At 33.4% G+C, this 21,517-nt stretch overlaps 2 long non-coding RNA genes across 2 annotated transcripts in view; one reads left to right on the top strand and one right to left on the bottom strand.

Annotated features, from left to right (window-relative positions):
- The window catches only part of LOC146999132 (uncharacterized), a 228,634-nt gene extending 225,668 nt beyond the window's left edge, over positions 1-2,966 (top strand). Inside the window, exon 4 of the long non-coding RNA XR_015041349.1 lies at positions 2,709-2,966. This is a non-coding gene — a long non-coding RNA (uncharacterized LOC146999132). The remainder of the gene's footprint in view (positions 1-2,708) is intronic.
- A 1,453-nt stretch (positions 2,967-4,419) lies between these two features.
- Positions 4,420-21,517, bottom strand: LOC118181614 (uncharacterized). Its single transcript, XR_015039463.1, has 4 exons — positions 21,369-21,517; positions 15,359-15,473; positions 10,281-10,378; positions 4,420-4,553 (listed from the first exon to the last, which is right to left on the bottom strand). It is a non-coding gene; the product is annotated as an uncharacterized LOC118181614 (long non-coding RNA).

Raw genomic sequence — 21,517 nt, 5'->3', positions numbered from 1 at the left:
AACAATTTAAATGTATGAATCTTAAAAATAGATTTCCCATAGCTGCCATTAGAGTTAAATTTGTGAATCTAAAATTTATCCTAGGTCATCACTTACGAAAATCTCATAAGGAAAATTCAGTGTTATATTTCTATTGAATCCTTTAGAATTGTAATTAATTTTCTATAAACTACGTCACAGATCTTCTATAGAATTCTATATTATTTCAGATATAGCTTCTGTAGAGTTATGTATAGAAATACCGTAGAGATATATATAGATATCTCATAGAAATGTTTGCAGAGATTTCTAAATTTTACATAACGTGCATAGAAACAACTAATAGAATTTTAAGGAAAGTAACTCATCCAGTTTATAGAAAACTGAGCCGTAATTTTGAGGAATTCTCTCATCGAATTGCCTTTTTTTTTTTTTTTTTTTTTTTTTTTTTCCCCTATAGAAAGATCTTTTAGAAACTTTTCGTTACTTAAAAACATCATAATACCAACAAAATTTTCTGATGGGATTAAAAGGAATTAAATTTACATTTTTGAATCAATTTTTTAACCTGAATTTTAAAATTATCTATGATATGGAGGGGGCGATTGAAACTTTTGGAAAAGATGTGATTTTTCTTTAATAAAGAACTTCAATACCGTAATATCCTTTTGATTTCTAAAATTATCTTAATAAAAAAATACATTTTAAATAATAGTAGTTAAATTTGAGAAAATATATCTGTTATCAGAAACTCAGATAAAATAGTTATAAATATTCATTTCGGAAATTAAAATTTCATAACTAGCAGCATAAAGTTAAACTTTTAACTAGTTTTTTATTTTAATTGATTTTACACTTCACGAGATTTAATTTTTGGATTATATAAACAATACTATATAAATAATAGTAGAAAATATTGCGTAAATTTAGAGGCTAAGATATATTAAGCTAGACTGGGAAAAGTAGAAATTTCCATTCAAAAATGGTTCAACTCTTATCAATAAAAAGTGCTTCATTTTGCTCTTCTGTATACCACAAATACATATCGAAACTAAAGCTTCAATTTCAAACTAAAGCTTTGATTACAATTCAAAAACTTTCCTATTTCTATAGAATGCCTTGCTATAAAGGATTTATAAAATGTCTGTATGATTTTGCAGAAGAACAGTTAGATAGAATTATGTTCTGTGAAAGCTTTATAGAAGTCCTAGTTTGTTCTAGAAAGAAGCGTTTCTAGAGGCCAACGCCTCTTCAATCTTTAGAGTGTGGACCACTTTTATAAACTGGAATGTTCAGCGAGCCACCTTACGTTTCTACCATTGGAAAGAAATGTTTTAGCATATGTTATTACTTATGATTAAGAGTCTCGTGCTCTATCGACCTGTTATTACTTGTATTAAAATATAGTAAATTCAGTGATATTTAGTATTTACTTTAAAAGAAGAAAATATATATTGTTTTTAATAATTCAAAACTAACAGCTTTAGTTAATCTACCTTATTAAGTAAAAATTAAATAAATGTTTGCACTCAATTTAATCAGATAGATGAGTCTGCCGGTTCTTGCATAACTGTTCTACTGTTGGAATTTTTGATGGTAAGAATCATCACAATCATAGAACTTTAAATCTCTCCTTTTGTGGCTAAGATTACATTCGGAGTCCGTAGATATATATTTCATAAATAATAATAACAGAAAAAGGTAATAAATTTCATAAAATGAAGTCCTGAGAGAAAATGCGACAGACAGTTGCCACGCGTAATTTCCAAACTCTGAGATTTTCAGCTACAATGTGGTATATGCAGTTAATATAAATTTTAATTTTTGCTTATTTTTAAATCAAGGACCACAAGGACCGTTTGTGGACTTCCACATCGAAAGCCAAAACTTCAGGGACGCTGCCTTTGAAGTTTTATAGGAATTTCTAGGAAGCGGTAGGAGTCTGTATAAACATTTTTCGTTATAGGCTTCCCCTCAAACATGCATAATCGTAAAATAACAGGAAAATTAAATCTTAAACTGTAAGTGTCAATATTATTTATATAAAATTTTCTATGGCAAATAACTGGGCCTTTGCTTCTTATTCAGTCTATATCCATTATTAAACGTATACCTAATTTCTCCTACCTCTGATCAGACACATACAGGTTAAGGGTGCCGAGGCCCCATAAATGTAACTGCAAAGAATAAATAACTTGCTATTGACCTTAATTACGTTTAGCCACATTTATTTCTTTCCTTCCTATTTTCATAACTCATTTTTTTTCATAACGTCTTGCTTTATTTTATTATTACAATCGACAAAAGAAAAGTAAGTTTGTTTATTTCGAAATAATGGAAATACTACTATGAAAAACTATTATCGAAATCTAAAATTGTAATCAAGTAAACCAAAAACTGTTTCGGTTTATGCTGAGTGTAAACCAAAAAACTCAGCATAAACCGAAAATAAAAAGGAAAGAAAACGACGTGAGATATTAGCAGTGCTAGAAGATAATGTCGAAGTACTTAAGAGCCCTTTTTTATCGACAATACTGCATAACTGAATAGTTTATAATGGGGAATACGTACACACTATGTAATAAAAAGCAAAATGATATAATCAGCTTTATATGTGTTTCAGCTCATTGGCACTGTTCAATTCCTCTTTCAAATACTGTTCTTTTAATGCTTACCTGTATCTTTAATTTCTTCTTTTCTAATGTTGTTCATTTTTCCATTAATTACAGGAAGAACTAGAACTTTGCTAGAACATGTTACCTCCTAGAAGAAGATTACCACAATCAATGTCCCCTATTTGTATTTCAGTGTCGCTTCTATTGATTATTAATCTTTAAATTTTACTGTGTTTACCTAATTTGTGTATTGTATTCTGTGTGTTTCAATTTACATGTTGTCTCTGTGTTGAACTGTTAAGTAGTAAATGCGTTGTGCTGTGTTTTCAAGTAAGTTTGCGGTATAATAATAAATACATGGTATGTAGAGCTCTCGGCTAGTATCATGAAATAATGGGTGCAAATGTTTAATTTTAGTTTCTAGTATTGTGTAAAATGTAACAGTTTCTAACAAGTATTCGTAGCCGCAGAGCCAACTTTCTGATTTGCATATTGTATATCGATTTTTATATTGTAGTATTCGCCATTTTATTTCAGTGTATGTACAGTATTCCATTATGCGTGTTGTATAATTTGTTTTCTGTTAGTGTGGAGTATAATAGTTAGTTTAATGTTACGTATATAATGGTAAGTAAGTGTGATGTATAATAGTAGTCTTGAACTAGACTTTCTTGGTTGTAGAACTTTGTAAATATGTATTGAAATGTATTGTTGGACTTAATGTTTTGAATTGACTCAGCATCAAATTTCTGCTACACTTTATTATCTTCCTAATTTTCACTGCGATTGTTCCCAAATTATTTAGTGTTCTTTTCATTAGTTTAAGCGTTATAGTTCAGCGCCGTGTACAGAATTGTCTACTTTCCTGATACGCGCATTTTATATGGTGTTTGTTTCTTATTTGTAGTATCAGCTATACTTTGTCAATGTGTTGTTCAGTATTCTAGCAATGTGTTTCATAATATGTTTTTTAGTAATGTGTGAAATAATAGTAAGTGTGTAGTTGTATAATAGTCAGTCAGTGTGATGTACAAGTGCAGGCTTGAAATTCCATTGTTAGTCTTGAATTTTAATGAATTTTGTTTTATCCAAACCAGTTTTGTATCCATGCAGCACTGTACTTCTAACTAATTCTGTTTTGTTTAAATCTGTGCAATCAAGAATGTCATATGTATCCAAGATAGTCCTTTGTATGCAAGATAGTCCTTTGTATCGCTTATCTAGATGTGACACTGTAACTTTTTTTTTAATATTTAGACTCAATAAATGCCGTTATGGATTCTGCAGGGTGGACATCATGATGCAAGGGCTTGTTCCCGGCCAGTAGTCCTCCTTAGCAGTGTAAAAGTAAAAAAAAAAAGTAGATTCTTTTTCTTTTGAATACTGATTGAATTTACGTAACCAAAAGAGCTTATTCTCTAAATTAAACATCTTGAATACGCAGGTAAATTATTAACATTATTTTTATGTTAATTATAATAAGTGTTACTTAACTTGTAGAGTTAGTATTAAAAGGTATTAAAAAGTGTCAAAACGTGTAAGGTAAAGTATTCAAAGGTATAAAAAAACTTTGTTAGAGTTAAAAGGTGTGGGTATTTAACTAAGACATTCCTTTCCTTTTCTTAGAATATAACGTTGTGTCATATATTCTGAGCATCAGTTTCAAGCCTATAAAAATATAGTGCACAGTTTTAAGAGGATGGTGACTTCAAATAGGTATATGTTTAAATTCAAGATTCCTACTAAGTCTTTTAAATAACTTCAGCAAAATTATTTTAACTTATATAAATACCCCAAAAATAACACAAAATAAAGGAGACATTCATATGTAGTAAATTATTTATTAGACAGAAATTTCAGTCTTGAATATGCATCATAAGTTCTCATGCTATTAAAGGAGAGCAGAACATTTCATTTGCTTCATATAGATATTTTCTTCTAAGTACACCGGGCGTAACGCTAGAATAAAAATAAACAGTACTTCATAAGAGTCTGCATTTACTAGCCATATAAGTTTATAAGATATTTTCTTTTATAAGGTAATTTTACAGCAAATCACTAAAAGCGTTGAATCACTGTTCTGATTGTTGCCACTATATATTATCTCCCGGTATTATATTTAAAGAAATATTTAACTGAAATCTGTCACAATTTATATTACACCCAAAGGGGCATTTTATTTATTTGCACACACATACAAGTTTATAGAGAATGTGGCTTAAAAATATTTACACATAGCACATCTTTAGAATTTCCTAGAGACAGTCTCGCATGCTGGCGATAAAAATGTTTAATTATGTACAATGTTGCCACTGCTCGCTTTAAAATCGTTCAGTTCATTATCATCATTAAAGTTTATTATTAAAGTTTCCTAAAATATGAGGCAGATAATAAAACAAATTCAAAATTCAAAATTCGTGCTTCCAGGTGCCTATATTAGGGTGGAGGACTAAGTCATTCAGAATTTGATGGCATTAGGAACTGCTGTTTTCTCACGTTGCGAGAAATATACATACGTTCATGCTGGTTCTTCATAATTTAATTTTTTAAATATACTACAGAGCGATAATATTCGGTGGCAGCAGTCTGAAAAGTGATTCAACGCTTTTAGTGATTCGACGCAAAATGCCGTTTTGAAATTAATAGCCCTTCTACGCTAATGCCTCTTTGGGATAATAATGAAAAATCTGCATGAATGTATGTATGTTTCTCGCATTATGAAAAATCAACAGTACCTAGAATCATCAAATTTTGAATAACATAGTCCTCCACCCGAATATGGGCCCCTACAGGACCAAATTTTGAATTTCGATTTTTTTATTATCTCTTCAATATTCTGTAAAATTTAAATGAATTTCTGATTAAAAAACTCAGTGATTTCACAAGTGGCAACACTGTACAGAATAACACATTTTTATCTTCAGGGCGCGAGACTGTCTGTCGGAAATTCTAAAGTTATGTTGTTTTTAAATATTATTAGCCCAAATGCTCCCGAAACATGTATGCGTGTGTGAAATGAAAAAAACACCGTTTTTCGTGTAATATAAAACCTGAAAGTTTTCAGCATTTGATGTACGTGAAACTTACGAATTAATACGATGTAAGTGAAAATTACTGAAAGACGATTTAAGGAAACAGTGCTTCTCATTTACACCAAATGTTAATTCGATATGTTCTCTCTATTAAAGTTCTTACCGGTACAACTGTACGCGGGATCATTTGTACGAGTACTCTCATAACTTTAAAATGCCACTATTTTATATAAACTTTAAACATAATTTTGGTCGTGTTTAGAAGTTATTGGTGAGGAATTAAATTTCCTTCTGTAAGAAATAAGAATCTGCTTTAGAAGCATTAGATTGAAATTCTTAAAGTATAAATTTTAAAATAACTAACAATAATGTAGCTTATTATAATAAACTTAATGATGGTGTGGTGTATTTAATTATGGCAAAGCACACTAGGGCTATCTGCCTAAGGGGAGGGATGCCTTCGTGGAGGACTTTCTAAGGGGAACTGGCTCGTATACACGTTACACATGGGGAAAACCACGAAAACGCCCATGCAGCCAGCCCGTTCGCGGGATTCGAACCTCGGACCGAACTGCCAGTGTTCAGCGACTTTACCGCTCGGCCGCTGGTGGGCCTAAACTTAATGAATTAGCTTTTTTTATAACTGCAAATACAGCTTATCAAAAACTAATAATTCATATGTGTTACATTTACTGAAATGTACTCATCCAAAATTTAAGCTGCCTGTCCTACATTTCTATGATAAAAGTTGAACATTAAATAACCTTTGAATTGTCAGATAACCATTGTACTCACTGTGCTTTTGTTTTTGTACTTTACAGACATATTTACTTTTTATCAACACATTGAGCTCTGGAGATGCAGTAAAATATAAATTGCCACTTTCAGTCTTACGATACCTTACTATTATCAAGCAATAAGTATAACAATAAAAAGAAACACCTACAATTTTTTTCACATGCATTTCACGTACCTTAGTAGCATTATTATATTTAGAATTTAAGATCATGAATAATATTCTTATTATTGACTTTAATAATTCTTATTTATTATGCACTTTCTGTCCTTGGGCCCTCAATGATTTTCTCCTTGCTCTTAATAACATTTTCACATTCAATTTCGTAATGATATTTTCTGGTACTACATAGCGGTTTGAATCGTTTCTTCCGTGTGTAAGTAATCCAGAAATCAGGAATGCGGAAAGAACTCAAGCTTTTCTCCAATCCATCACTTTAGAATCGCGCAGTAGTGTCTGCATTAAATCATTCTTTTTGCTCAATTTCCTCATGTATTAGGAATGCGACGAAATATGTGCAATGACTTTGTAGCATTATTTATTACCTTCAACGTAGCACAGTTACATATGTTCAAAACTTTCTTCTGCAAAATCACATTCCTTTTTCGTTAATGCATAGCCAGAGCAGAAAATGGGAAAATACGAGCTTTATTTCTGTCGACTTACGCTTTCATGACTCAACTACAAGTACATACAAAAGTAGATGAGACACCAGAATTTCGTATCACCGAAATTGGTCAATTTCGTATTGGTCAACTAGGTTCCACCGAAATAATTGAGCAGTTCCAATCCAGTTTTGATGGAGAACATCCCGGAGGATGATACGAGAGTCATCCACATTCCTACTCCTACCACCAAACCACTCGAAAGAACTTCTGACTCGCCAGTATCAAAAACTCTTCGATTCCAGAAATATACTACAAACATTATTATATTCCTGCAACTTTGTTACAAACACCCATGCCTTATCTGCAATTCAAAGCCAAGCCATCCGTACAATAGCCAGCATCCCTACCCACTATACCTATCAGGACGGCTGTAACTCAGCTACAGTGCTATAGCCTCATCTGCGAATTTAGGACAAATCTCCTGTCGTGGGTATTGGTTTGATCGCTTCTTATTGTTTAAAGATGCATAACTCTATTGTTTTCCGTTCTACAATATTTCGTTCCAACACCTAATTTATTTTTCATTACACACAGCTTATTAAATTCGGTGTTTACATTAAAAATTTTCAGATAAGATTTTGTTAACTCTTGCAGATGGAATGCATATGATATCTCTGTTTTCATACATCAGAAATGCATCTCACCCTAAGTTATCATAAAGTTGCTGCCAGTTTCTTTCTTTCTGTACTCCTGAGATTAACGTTAATAGGTTAATTTACTTTATAGCCGCCGTATGTTGAAAACAACATCGACAAACAGTAAAAGGAAAAAACTTGCTATAATATCCTTCTATCATAAATTAACGCTACATAGTGAATTTTGCACTTATTTAATAAGGAAAAGACTAAATTACCGTATTTATCTCTCTCTCTCTCTCTTTTTACTTATTTTATCATAAGAAAATTGAGAAGAACAAATCATGCTACTAATTTCATTTCTGGAAAGCTCGGTAAGACGGTGTCATGGATAAACAACTGATAACTATCCCAATATTTTTTAAGAAATCTACAGTCAAGTAGGCATGCAAAATAATATTAGCATTACAATATCTAATAAGATATCTTCATTTCTCCTTCCCTGTAACTTAAATCTCATTCGTTCTAATTGTTGTCTGTATTACTCCTTAGGCCTCAAATCATCCACGGATAAATAAAAAAGGGGAATGTGCAGTTGACTTAACAACATCACAGACTGAATATCATTTCGTGTTTGCCTAGCTGCAATGGGTCGGTTCTTGCTTACAGTTCAGCAATTAAAAGGGAATTATTCAGAGTGACCTACGCAAGTAGTTTTCGAGGTTTGTCTTTGTCAGTAAAACGAAAACAATCACGTCTTGGACAAATACATTTTAAAGTTTAGGGGAGTTCGTTCTCTGAACTAACGTCGTACGATCCGCTTCGGCATTGACTCAAAGAACCAATTCACTTTGCTTCACAAATTTACTCCAATTCCAGAAAACGATGTTTTATCCTTTTTATAGTTCACTTCTACTTTCGATGGAAATGCACCAGAGATAGAAATCTGCCATTCATTCACGAACTGAATCATTTTATTGAGCGAGAGAACGTCTGATTGACGAAAAAGATCGGAAGGAGTTGGAAGCGTGACAACCTCTCATTTTAGGGGTGAAAATAATGTTTATTCTCCCATGTTAAAAGTGAATAAAATTTTTATCATTCCCCAACTTCTTGAAATAATTTTATTCCAAAATTTTATTGTTAGTCTATGTAGAAAAGAAATTTCCGGGAATCTCAGAACTACAGAACACCAGAGACGAACTTCTGCCCTAGCTTTCACCTTTCAAGCTTTGCGTCCAGCCCTCCGATGACCATCAAGCGGACGCAGACCTCTCTGTCCCCCTTCGGCTTTATAGAAAGCATTGGACGAAACTGAACGCTCAGACAATAAAAGTAACGATGACAACTGTGCTTCCGTGAACCACTCTGGTCGCAAAAAAATAAATTCATAATGGTGACCATACACTCTGTCAGTCTCCCTCTAGAGTACGACTGGAATCAAATTCCCAAAGATAGCTACAATATCTAATAATGTACCGGCCTCACAGCCAAGGGACATACAAGATAGTACTAGTACGGTCCCTGCCGAGCCGGTACCATCCACCGAATGAACGGTAGTACTAGTCCTGTGAAGACTGATTATATGCTTTCGTGGTCGAGATTGCCTAGGTACAGATCGCCAGAAGCTTCACAGGTTTTCCCCTGTCGACTCCCGTGTGATATCCCAGAACTACGATTGAAAGAAATCAGTTCAGTGTGTTATTTCGCTCTTGGCTCTATTCCCGGTAACTGATCCTGATCGAACTGCTCGTTCGATTCTCTCCGCTTTTACTCCATCCTCACTAACCTGTCTTGATTCATCCATTATTCCAAATCTTTACCATCAAATTTATTGTTAGTAAGCGAAGAATCATAAAAAACAACAGATTCACGTCAGTGAGCGAACAGTTCTAATCGATCCCATAAAAGAGTGGTTTTGTCCATCTCTATTTTGAATGCAGTGAGGAGGCGACACTTTTTTTTTTTTTTTATTTTTATTTTTAGAACCTGGCGCTGGAAAAGGTAAAGGTGTTACGTGAGGGAATACAGTATTCAAGACATATATGTACATGTTTTTCACTGAAAGTCTTATGCACGAAGCTCGCAACAAATATTTTTGTAGAACTAAAATAAAATAAATTCAAGTAAAGTATTAAACGCTTCAACTAAAATGTAAATGTTGGCACTATTTTACCTGAATACAAAATTCACATAATGAAAGGAATAAAACTTTTCTTGAGATATAAAACAATTACATAACTCGGAAATTATTACGGGTACTGAAACTTTCTAAAATCTGATTTCTGTCAAACCAGTATTTTTTTTTTAATCATTTCATTCTTTTCTTTAAAAATCTTCATTCTTTATCTCAATCAGGTCTTTAGCACTGTACTAGGCTTTAGAATCTATTAGATGTTTCGTTGTCAGGAAATGGAAAAAATAAATTATGCTTTTTCCCTAATTGAAACCACGGGCCTTCCAACTAGCAACCGAACCTGCGGTCACCTAAATCATGACAACTTGCATGTAGGAATGCAACAGTCCATCCATGTTTTACCGCGTATGAAACGTGATGCTTTTTTTTTAATTCTTGCACTCTGAATTAGCATGCTAAAAATATTTATGTTACTTACCCCGAATAGCTGTCTGCACTCCATACCATCTGCGCATGGGCAGAGATGGTCATAATATATTATGTCCCTCATTTTATCAACCACAAAGCAAAACTGACCTGTATAAAATATAAAGAAATAAAAAAGTATGTTTTATCAAATGCATAAAGATATATTATACGAAGCAGAACTTCTCAAATGGTGTTCCGTGGGAAAGTAGGACAAGAAGAGATAAAATTTAAGATTTAAGCACAAAATTAAAACATTTACAAATTTAAACGGTACTTACCTAACCCTTATACTAAGCATGGTAGCTTGAAGTTCATATATCAGAAAAAGAACTAAGCCACATATTATCATTGTATTTTTATCCATTTTTATTTCAAAAATTGTTAACAGCTTTTAATTTGCCAACAAGTGACCAATCTGTACCATTTTTCCAAGAAAGAGGCATTTTACCTCGCATTCGAATATTCCAAAATGGCCACAGAATAGAACTATTTATCTATGAAAGCATCTGAAAGTGAAGCATGAAAGTCTGAAAAACGGAAAGAAAGAAAAGCACGCATTCTAACAATTAGATCAGTGATTCTAGAACACCATTCAGAAAGCTACATCATGAAGTACACGACATATCAGAGCTATATTTAAAGACAAATAATAAGAGATACAATATTAGGCAAATTGATTAAAATTTTATCCTTATTAGACTTGCGAAACACAAAGAAATAATATGTTGTGTTGCCGTCATGGTCTGCAGTACATCAGCGGTACGCCTTGGCACTGAAAGAGACTTTGAATGCATGCTTAGGGTATATCAATTCATACTGTTTTCCCGTACATTGCCAATGTTCATCTGAAATAGCCATAGATGATGGATGCTGGGCCATTCGTTTGCCAGTCATCTACCAGACGTTTCGACAGGCGCCATATCGAGAAAGAGAGGTCCAAGACAGCAGTGAGATATGGTGGGCAATGAAGAACTTCTGAACGTTGCGTGCCACGTAAGTTAGCTCATTAACTAGTTGAAATTTAGCCGTAGAAGGAAAGGCAGCACGAAAGACTCCAGAGTTTTCGATGAAGCTGTGGCTGATATACAGATAGTGTGTATTAGGCGGGTATGGGAATAAAATCCCTTAACACCCCAAGTTATAACCTCAGGGGGCTAACCAATATCTTTGTTGTTCGGAGAGGCATAATGCGACGGTCATGCTGTTGCAACTGAAAATTCGCTATATACGGATATAACCATCGTGAAGTTGTAGGCAGAACCAAATTTCGTCAGAAGCAACGTTGCAGCTCATTAATTTTTTGCATTTTTGTCATTCATTTTGTTAAAATATTCAGTATCGTATTCAAATTTTAAACAGATATGTTTAAATTCACCATTAATTTAGACTCCTTCTTAAAAGATCAAAAACCATAACTATCTTTTCATTAAGAATGAAACTTTATATACTTTCTGACAGACGAAAATAGACAGAGGTGCACTTACCTAGGAGACATGGGAAAAAAAAAGAAAAATACATACAGGTGGTCTTAAATATATACCCTTATGCTTCAAGAAAACGAAGCTTTCAAAATGACAGTTGTTTAGAAACTCTATTTTATAGTACAAATTACAAACTTTTAGGCATGCTTAATACTCAAAATTAATTGGAAAATATTTTTATATAAAAAGATAAAAATATTTTTAAAAATAAGAACTTTAAAACAAATTCATACTTGTATTAAACCCAAAAGTAAATGCTTATAACACATCGTTTCTAACTCCTCACTACATTTGTTAGCAGACTATATTCATGTTTTAAAGTAGTTATACATGGCAGTGGCATCTAGCATAACGAATGCCATTCGCTCGACGATGGCCTTTGTTGTCGTATGCAAATCATTCGCTACGCAGAACGAGATTTCTTACAATCTATAAAAAAAGGATACTTTTAATTCCTTCCTAGGCCAATGCAAAATCGTGGAACATTGCAAAAGGTGTTTATAGTCTCAAAGATTTTAAGTTCAACTTAATTTGATTCTACTGGAGTGAAAGACTCAATTATTTTTAACCTAGCAAATTAATTTGCTTGTCCCATTTTTTCAGGCCGATTCTGAGGCAATCCATTTAACAGATAAGCCACTCTATTCATCTAAGTTTGGCTGGGATACCGCTGTTTCGCTCAGGCCCCGATTGTTTATTATTTTTTCTTAAATGGCTTAAATCCTTTACAATATTTTCTTTCTCATGAGAATATATTTATCTCTAAGCTTCTTCATAACCTTGTACAAGAAGACATACTGTTCTTCAATGTTAATACAGTATTAAGAAATATAACTTGCTCGCTGCAGAACAAGAGAGTAAAACTAATTTAACAGAGCACATATTGTGAGAAGTAATTTGCTTGCAGCTCCTAAGGCGCAGGCCGAGTTTATTATGTTGATCATTTTTCAATCCATGCCATATATACGTCATCTGAAGTGCCGCTGAACACATAAAATTAAAATTACTCTAATTAATTGCCTTCATATCTTACTGTCACCAACTGTATTCATCGCATTTAGTAATGATTAAAGTATTGCTTAAATATACTTTTTACACCGCAATATACCTTGAAGGCTGCTTCTCAAGCTAGTTTTTAAACTTTAGGGCTCCTATAAGACATTAGGAATTCGAGCATTAACCAATATTGGAAAAGTAACGTTTACTATTTCAAGTTTTTTCAGCTCTAGAAACTTACAGTAGTGGATCAAGGAGAAAATGAAAAGTAATTTGTCTGTAAGACAGAATATAGGACGTTGATTCGTAACAGGAATTTATTTAATGTTTGCTGCAAACATAATATCTAAAATTAGCAAATATAACTTAGATGTGAATACGTTGAGGGATACCCAACATAACGTGTCTAGAAAAAGGCTGAAATGGTCGCTATGTTTTTTATTGTTTCCTAATTGCTTATTAATGTGCGGTTTTTTTTAACTTTTGGAGATTTTGGCAGCCAAAATTCCTTGAAACTTTGAAGAAGCTGACCATCCACCTTTTTGGAAGTGTTTTAGGATACTTCCTCGTACTGATATTAATGGTTTTGATCAATATAATTTAATTGGCTTCAAAATGCTGCGGTAAATGTCTGTCTTTTTAAATACGATAGGCTCTACTGTATTTTAAAATGTTTATGGCATTTGAAACCATTTTTTTCGAAGATTTTGTTATATCCAAATTACAACGATTATGAAAAAGCTTTATATTTCAGTCATGGATACTTCTTATAGCTTAAAAATGTCAGAAGTTTAGAAGAGGCATTTGTTAAGAAACTCATTTTATACTTACAAAAAATCAAACCTTGGTCTTCAGTAAGACTGATACCCTAATCACAACATCACATGCAAAGAATGAATTTGATTATTATTTAAATCTAAATAAATCACAGAACTGATCCAACTTTTAATGATCCCAACCTTGTCTGACATATCCGTTAACGTCTTATACTATGATTCTGTGACGCACAAGAAAAATCTTTCTAATTCCCACATTTGTCAAAAATACTGTGATTCATATTTCGTGTTAACTATTCAACCCAGACTCTCATGCTATTATCTTACTACAGCTGTATATTGTGCCTATTCCTTCTGCATCTGCAGTAGTTAAAATAAGATCAATTTCGTGAAAATAGTGGTAGGAAAATTTGCCACAAAATAGGATCTTGTGTTTCATAACTTTTAAGTATCTTTTAATATTAATGCTTCTCATATTGAAAAATTAACATATTTCAGTTTACACAAGTGAAAGGTTTTCACACGTACTTACAAATAAAAGGCAAAATGATCCCCACATCCCTATTAAGCAACACGAGAGGGTAATCTAGTGTTCCTGTTGTAAAATCTCACTCTTTTTTGCTATCGTAAAGTTGAAATGATCTTACGAGATAACCTGGCAACTTCTCATACAGGCGTAAAAGAATACCGGCACAGAAGAAGCGTAAAATAACCCTTTATTATTTCTCCAACTATTAACATAAAATGCACACACTTCATGCTTACTAAAACACCGACGACTTGTGGTAGAACTTAAGAATAGTTCACAATAAATTCAAAGATAAAGAGTAGTGCTGGAAAAACAATTTAATTTAAAGCTAATGAGGCTAATTCAAAAAGCTCTCCGGCGATGTACTTATTAAATGACCAAAAAGGCGTATCAGAAGCTTCTTCGCGTAAGAACAAGGACAAAATAGTAACGTGCGCTGGCTAGTGAAATCACGCTCTGATTAAACTGCAAGATTCGTCCGGTTAAATACTCACTTCCCTTCCCTTTAAATTTGCATCATGGTGAGGAAATGCGAGAGGGAAATAAAAGTTCAGGAAAGATACCAAACTTAAAATAATTTGTTATGCAAATTAAGGGAAACCCTATACTCTTACTAATGTAATAATAATCTGGCAGTTCGTGACCATCCGGATCCCCAAAGACTTTTCTTGCTAGATAACTTCAGCCCCCAATGAGTAAAAAAATAATTTCTTATGGTAAGAGACCCCATTTTATTGCAAATCCTTTTTCTTTGGTGAAACAATACTCTCTTCGTTCATTTTTCTAATACATATGTGCTCTGCTGAGCGGGGATTTGCCTTGCTGCACTGTTTCAAATATTTACTTTAGCATAAGCATTTAGTGATTCCTTCTCTTTCTTGCGCTTCAAAAATGAATTTTTTTTCACAAATCTCATTTAAGCAAAAATTTCTGTCCAAGTGCGGTATAAGTGCAAATTAAAACAACAATATGCTAATGTATATGGCTTTAATTTCGTAAATATTTATCACTTAGTCAGTATAAATATGTTTTTACGTTTTTGTTAATGCCGGACTGTTAGGTAAAATGCGGATTAATGTTTCAGTCTGGGAGATAAAGATTCTTAAAAGCGAATTCAAAAATTGCAGAAAAATTAATTTCACGTAACGCATTAGTTACTAACACTGGAATTTTTTAAGGAAGCTATCGACATAAAAATAAGGTGTTTGCTCATTCATTTCCTTTTAGTGGTAATAGCTTTGTTCTGCCTGCTGCATGGACAAATAACAGACGATTGCAGAGGCTCAAGATACTTTTAAATACTTACCTTGACGTCTTCGTTTCTTGCATCTTGGAATGTCATACTTGCGCCGTTTAATGCAACATTCATCTGCGGCGCAGTGAGATTGAACTTCACATCTTTTAATTTCCTGCGCTGAAATCTAAGAGAGAAAATTTTATAAACAACTTTTAAATGATTTCTCATGTTTACAGCAAGCTTATTTATCTCTTTAAATGTTTAATTCCTTTCGAATCATTTTATAAGCATAAAATTATTTATCTTTCAACGAGCTCGTAGTGGAAGAGGCTTCATGAAATAAACGAAACTTTCTATCCAAATCAATAATAACTTTTACGAGACTCTAAAAATATATAAATACTTTAAAACAAACATAATTTTAAGAATTACTGTAGTTAAAAAGAAAAGGAATTATAAAATTTTCTGAAATTGCTAATTATCAAAACGCTCCCTCAGGTTTTTAATTTAAAAAACATTTGAAACCCTGAAGAAGCTAATCCATTTTGTGATTTTTCAGTCACCCAATTAAAACTTTAGGAACTTTCTTCATTTGAATAAAAATATGTTAAAAAGTGTTTCCCCGATATTATTTGCGGGAGGGTTCACTTTTTCTGTTTGTTCTGGAAACAATCAAATGAAAATATATATTTTTTAGAGAAATATATGGAGTGTTCTTATAGCTAAAACATATAACAACATTCTATATATTTCTCTAAAACATGCTTTAGAATTTGAAGGTAAAAATAAATTCATAACTGAATTTAAATGATTTTCCAGTGCTACGTTGAAGCTTTCAGCAAAAGTAAAGTTCAGAATGTTGTGACTCCCTTAACTGAATTTAAATACTCTAAATTTCAAATTAAAAAAAATCACTGTAACTGACTACGTATGCCAATAAAAATTATAGGCGTTTTGATTAAACATAAAAATAACCTAACCGATGCATTCCGGTTTCTAAATTCTGCTGCTGGAGAAACTCAATCTTCCTAAATTCTAAAAATTTTGCCATCCCTAAATTTTGTTGCCCAATGCTTCTCTAAGTTAAAAAAATTTCGCCTCCCCTATATTCGTAGAATCGAAATATGGAAAAACATGGCATGTCATTTCAGAAAACGTCCAATTTTGTGTCAAAATACCTATATTAGAACAATGCTATGTATAAATCTAATACCTATCCTAAGTCGCGCTTTCGAGACATGAAAAACGCAATTTGAATTTCGTCAGTTGGCCCAGTAGAACGGGATATATAGAACTGTCCCCCTTTTTTCTTTTCTTTTTTTTTTTTTTTTTGCGCAGGGTACATCTATGATACGTAATTATTAATAAAAGCAGTGTTTATTGAAATTCGGACTAATTATATTCTTATTTGAAAGACTCTGTATTTCTTCCTTTGCAGTTCGTCCAACAAGTGTAATAAAATTTGTCCAGTGCATTCCCTGTAAAACTAAAAGAAAAGCTACTGTATGAGCTTCCCTTATCATTTTATACGCATCGAGAAGCAAATGAAATTTCTACACGAAGCTCTATTGGTTGCACTGAAAACATAAATGTAAAAATTAAATTATAGCTAAAAAACTCTTATCATGAAAAACATGCGTTACGTCATGGAGTCATTAAGTTTTATTTCAGAGCAAAAAGTGTAAAATATAATCATGCCGTCGCTTGGAATTCAAATTCTTTGACTCCCGATTCCTAAACGGATGTGCTTAGAATTACACCACGAAGATAAGAAAAGAGGAAAATCCCTTACCTTCTCCCCTACTTAAAGACCAACTAGAGAGAAGGGGAACAGTCGCCAGTTCCAAGTGATGACGAATTATCGTTCACTTCATTTTAGTTCGAACAAACTTTCGAAGCTAGGGAACCAGAAGAAATCTGCAATGCTCTCGGCCGGGATTCGAACTCCACACCGCACACTCCGCGAATGCTAGCCGGACGGGCTTTCAATTACACCACGAAAGCACGCAATAAGAAAAGAAAAAAATCCCTTCTAACGCATTTCCAATATATTCTATAAGAACCTTTAATATAAGCTTCTAATTTTGGAAGACGAGAATAGCTGAATTATAAACATTACCACATTGACTACCAATAAGTATTTGGACACCTATGCAAATGACGATATCTGCGGTCCTAAGGTACGTCACGGACTCCACCGGTATATATCGTGTAGGAAACAGCATCGGCTTTAGTCGCATGCAAGATACCTCGCAGTTCGGAGCTCTCTGATTTCGAGAAAGGTATAATTATCGGGTATCACAAATATGGCCGATCCTTAAAGGACATATCTAGTGATCTTAAGTACCCAAAATCGACAGTGGCCTATGTGATCAAGAAGTGGAAGGTGAGCGGTGATTGTCGGAATGTGCCCCGAGTCGGCAGACCAACGAAGCTGGGAGATAGAGACCGACGAGTGCTGTCCAGAGAAATTCGGAAGAACCGCACACAACTGATGGCCCTCATCCGCGAGGAGTTTCAACAGGCATCCGGGAGTATTGTTTTAATGAATACCATCCATAAGGAAGCACATCTGCTTTGTTTTCATGGTCGTGCTGCTGCCCATAAGCCTTTGATCACAAAGTCCAACCGCTCTGCTCGGTTAATGTGGTGCAAAGCACACCGAAATTGGACCGTGGATCAGTGGAAACGGGTTCTTTGGAGTCACGAATCAAGGTTCACCCTTTGCCGTTCGGATGGCAGGGTCTGGGTCTGGCGTCTACCTGGAGAACGTCTCCTGCCAGAATGCATTGTGCCAATAGTCAAGTTCGGCGGAGGTGAAATTATGGTCTGGGGGTGTTTCTCCTGGTATGGGCTGGGACCCTTTTTCCCCATTCATGGTAAGTTCAACTCCGATGCCTACTGCACTATTTTGGATGGAAATGTGCTTCCTACGTTGTGGCAGTTTTACGGGTTGGACCCCTGTTACTTTCAGGACGACAATGCCAGTTGTCATGTTTCGGCGTTAACCAAGGCTTGGTATGGTGCCAATGGAGTTCATCGAATGGACTGGCCTGCCCAGAGTTCAGACCTGAACCTAGACTATCGAGAACCTCTGGGACGAGTTGCATCGCCGAATTCAGGGGTGCACTACCCGTGCAAAATCGGTTAAGAACTTCTATGTCTTCTCCAAGCCGAGTGGAAGAAAATACCACTAGCTGTCATACAAAGACTTGTGGAAAGTATGCCCCGGAGGATCCACGCTGTAATTTCCTCTCGTGGAGGCTCTACCAATTATTGATTTTGAATAAAGTTAGTTTTTCTTTTCTATCACAGGTCTCCAAATACTTATTGGCAGTCAGTGTATTTATTTTTTAATTGATACATTAAACATTTCAGAAAAAATGTCTAAAATCGAAATAATATAAATTAGTTATTCTTTAAAATTCCATAAAAGCTTTTGAAATAATTGAAGTTACTGAGAAGATAATTATGCGCAGGAAAACTAATAGGCCTTTTCACTTTTCTTCTGGAAGCTTTTAACTAAATGAATCATTTTTCTTCCCCTTTTTAAGTCCAGCTTAAATTCAGTGAATCTTCTGGCAATTTAAAATGCAAAAGATCTGCATATGAAGCTATTTAATCTTCCATTTTTACCTGATATGCCCCCTCAAAATTTTATTTTTGGTAATAATTAAGTTTGTAATATAGGAATAATAAAGAATAGCGTATTTTTTTATAAATAAAGTAATGCTTCTATAAAATCATTTGGAAAATACATAAAAAGAAAAATATAGTGTGATAAAAATACCTTTGAAATTTGTCCTCCTTTTGTTAACATTCTTTAAATGTTTTGGAAAGCTCGGTATCATTTTCAAGAAAATAATTTGTAATCTTTTGTAAACATTTCTCTTTATCATTGAAATATTTTAATTCGTGCAGATCGATTATTATCGGCTTTATATATTGTAATAATTGTTGTGGATTCCATTTAACTTAGCAGTGTCAATTTATATAAAAATGCGGCTTCATTTATTTGATTATGACAAAGCATACAAGGGTTATCTGCTTAAGGGAAGGGATGCTTTTGTGGAAGACTTAAAGGAAACTAGAGACTTAAAGGAAACTAGAGAAAAACCACGAAAACGGCTATGCAGCCAGCCCGTTCGCCTGAAATTGAGTCTAGATCGAAATTTTCCAGTGTTCAATGACTTTTACCGTTCGGCCGTTAGTGGGGCACGTTTGTTACGTTCAGTGAATTATCATCACTAGAATATATAACCATCAAACAAACAAATAAGCACAAAACTAAAACACTTTAAGCTTATTCTACTTCACCACTTGTGACTACACAACTGCCTAGACAGTGAGAAAATCTTTAATACCCACTCTTGCCAAACCGGATCTAACCTCAGTCTAAAGTATTCTCAGTACAACTTAAGCATTTCCAATCATCTGTTTTCTTCGATCGTCAGGACAGAGAACTATTCTCTTTTATTTGTAAATCTCTGAACTTTACAGTAAAAATTTTTGCCACTCAAATCTACATAAATTTTGGAATGAGCGTAGCGAACATCGTGGCGGAAACAGGCAGAAAGGAGGGTAGTGAATTAAGGAACATTTCATTATTATAACTAAAATGCCATAAAATTGTTCTTAAAATCTTATTTTGTGCTCCGAGAAAAATCAGTAGGTAAGGGCGCACCTTCTGTTTCAATCCATAAATCTCATTTTGAAGCGTCGTCACAAATATTCTGAAATCTTGCTCTTAATGAAACTAAAGTTCTGTTAGAGATTTGTAATTAATTTTATATGTTTTAAGAACGAAAGAGAATAAAAGTTCACTATTTAATTATTTTACTCTCGAAAATTTTCTGTTGGCAGTAAAAGGAAGCGAAGATAATTTTCACTGATTTAAAATTTTGTAAAACGGTCTTATGCATTTTGAGAGATCAACTGACGCAAGTCTCTCTTCCTCAAGCAACACGTTTATGGTATCAACCTTTAGCATTCTGCAAATTTTTTGAAGTGATCTAAGCATCAGATCGTAATCAATTATATATTTTACAGTCACTCTCAATTTAAGACTAGTTTTGCTAATTTTAAAACTGCTATGTTTCTTAATATATTTCGGTAGCTTCAGCTAAGAATCTAGGTAAATTTTAAAATGTTATTGTTTTACAAAAAAATTCAACTTATTATAAAACTGTAGCCTAGAAAGGTTTGGTTTATGTGATTACGGCAAAGCCTTCGTGGAGGGCTCTTTAGGAAAAGCTGGATCTTTTACATCTTACACATGGAGAAAAATACGAAACCGCTCGTTCAACCAGCCTTTCGCGGGATTAGAACCTTGGACCGAACTACCACTGTTCAGCGACTTTACCGCTCGACCGCTGTTGGGTATACTTTAGAAAGGAAATTCATTATAATGATAATTCCCACATTATAGTTATATAAATTCTTTGTTACTATATTGTAAAATAAATAGTTTATCACAAAGATACTTTGAAAAACGATTTTTCTTACAAGATTTTTAGAAAGAAATAAAAGTGTCTTTCTCCGTAATAAGTTTTGAAGTTCTCAAGTTTAGGTTAAAATAACACTCCGACTAATGATTACTGGGGTCAAACAACAAGAATCAACGTAATATTTGTCAATTTTACAAAATTGACAAATATTATTCTCCAATAACTCTGAAATTTTTCAAAAGGTAGTGAGTTAAATAATTATTATAATATTAATGAATGTAAGCATACTTGTATTAACAATACTTTTCAAAATTACTATACTTTAAAAACCAGTCTTCTTTCTTTTGTGTCACCAGAATAAATAAATAGGCCACAAAAATTTTTTTTAATAAACAAGCGAGCTTTTTAAAAAAAAACTGTGTTATAAAAAAATCAGCAAACGGATGAAAATGTCTTTTTTTATAAATAAACTAAATTTTGGTTCTTTATTTTATGATTTCTAATGTAACCCAAATTAATTTCTCATATGAAAAGTGTTTAAATGATGGAAAACTTCTTAACTGCAATTTCATAATTTTCGCTTTTTAATGCCAGTGGATTCAGATTAGTAAAGAAAACAAAATTTCACTTACCAGCGACACGAGAAGGCAGAGAAAAGCTACTACTAGCAATGCTTTCATGTTGGGATTTCAAAAGTAATATGCAAGTTTGAGAAAATATCCTGAAAGCGTTGAATTGTTTTCCTGCAAATCTGTGTGGACAGCTTGCACTTAATTTGATT

The sequence above is a fragment of the Stegodyphus dumicola genome, chromosome 1 (assembly GCF_044657685.1).
Source record: "Stegodyphus dumicola isolate Sdum_Otavi_A_Nest chromosome 1, ASM4465768v1".
Lineage (NCBI taxonomy): Eukaryota > Metazoa > Arthropoda > Arachnida > Araneae > Eresidae > Stegodyphus > Stegodyphus dumicola.
The sequence above is the reverse complement of the archived record's forward strand: the minus strand, read 5'-3'. Positions and strand labels throughout refer to the sequence as shown.